Here is a 1,313-nt window from a genome sequence, read left to right as displayed (position 1 = left end):
GCATGGGGTCACTATGAGTCGGTTCAGACTCGATGGCACCTGACAACAACAACAAATGTGTCTGGCGTTGGACCAGTACCAATGAAACTGTATAGTTATTATTTTGAGATCAGAGAGTGTAAGGCTCTGACTTTGTTCTTCCTAACTACATTTTATTAAAAGAGCTATCTTACATTTTTGAAGCATCTTTCAGTTTCTATGGCACTTTCATATCAGTTATCTTGTCAATCTTGGTAAGAGCCAAGAAGGGAGGACAGGTTTTATTAAAATCCAATTGACAGGTAAGGAAACTAAGTCATAAAGAGGTTAATTGATTCCCCCATGGTCACCTGGGTAGTTAATGACAGAGGTAGGAATCCATCACAGTCCCCTAAGCTGTTTCCCAGAGCTTCTCCCTATCCCTTTGGGACTTACATTTATTGAAGATATTGGAATTTCCAAAGGCAGGAGAAATCCCTGGTGTCCAGGAACTCCTAGTGAGGTCCACTCAAATTTAGAAGACTTCTTTTGAAAACAGAAAGCAGGAGCTCTGGAAAAGAGCAAAAACCTCAGCCAGACCCTGAAGCCTTTTGCTGTTACTTGGGAAGAGGACCCTCGTTGTGAAGAGGAGGAGGAGTAAGAAGAATTTTTTTAAGTCTGATTCTAATCTCAGAATAGGAAAAAGAAAGAGAAAAAGGCCATGCCCTCTTCTTGTGTTATTCCTTGAGCTAAGGTTAAGTCCCTGGGTAGATAAATAGTTAAGTGCTCAGCTACTACTCAAAAAGTTGGTGGTTTGGTTCCCCTCTCTCTCTTCTTCTGCGCTGCCTACGGAGGAAGCGGCCATCTCGACCAGCATCATGGCTTCCCTCAGACCCCTGATGAAGCCCAAGATCATCAAAAAGAAGACCAAGAAGTTCATCCTGCACCAATCAGATCATTATGTCAAAATTAAGTGTAACTGGTACAAGTCCAGAGGCATTGACAACAGGGTGCGGAGAAGATTTAAGGGCTAGATCTTAATGCCCAACATTGGTTATGGGAGAAACAAGAAGACAAAACACATGCTGCCCAGTGTCTTCCGCAAGTTCCTGGTCCATAATGTCAAAGAGCTGGAGGTGCTGCTGATGTGCAACAAATCTGACTGTGCAGAGATTGCTCACAATGTTTCCTCCAAGAACTACAAACACATCATGGAAAGAGCAGCCCAGCTGGCCATCAGAGTCACCAATCCCAATGCCAGGTTGTGCAGAGAAGAAAATGAATAGATAGTCTGTTTTCAAGTTTTATTTGTGGTAAATAAAACCATAAAAGTGCAAGCAAACAAACAAAAAAAA

General features: G+C 42.3%; 1 pseudogene; it reads left to right on the top strand.

Annotated features, from left to right (window-relative positions):
- The first annotated feature begins 836 nt into the window (after window positions 1-836).
- On the top strand, window positions 837-1,244 carry LOC102815528 (annotated as a pseudogene).
- Window positions 1,245-1,313: the final 69 nt, after the last annotated feature.

The sequence above is a fragment of the Chrysochloris asiatica genome, unplaced genomic scaffold, assembly GCF_000296735.1.
Source record: "Chrysochloris asiatica unplaced genomic scaffold, ChrAsi1.0 scaffold00028, whole genome shotgun sequence".
Lineage (NCBI taxonomy): Eukaryota > Metazoa > Chordata > Mammalia > Afrosoricida > Chrysochloridae > Chrysochloris > Chrysochloris asiatica.
Note: the sequence above shows the minus strand (reverse complement) of the source record. Positions and strands in the feature narration are given on the sequence as shown.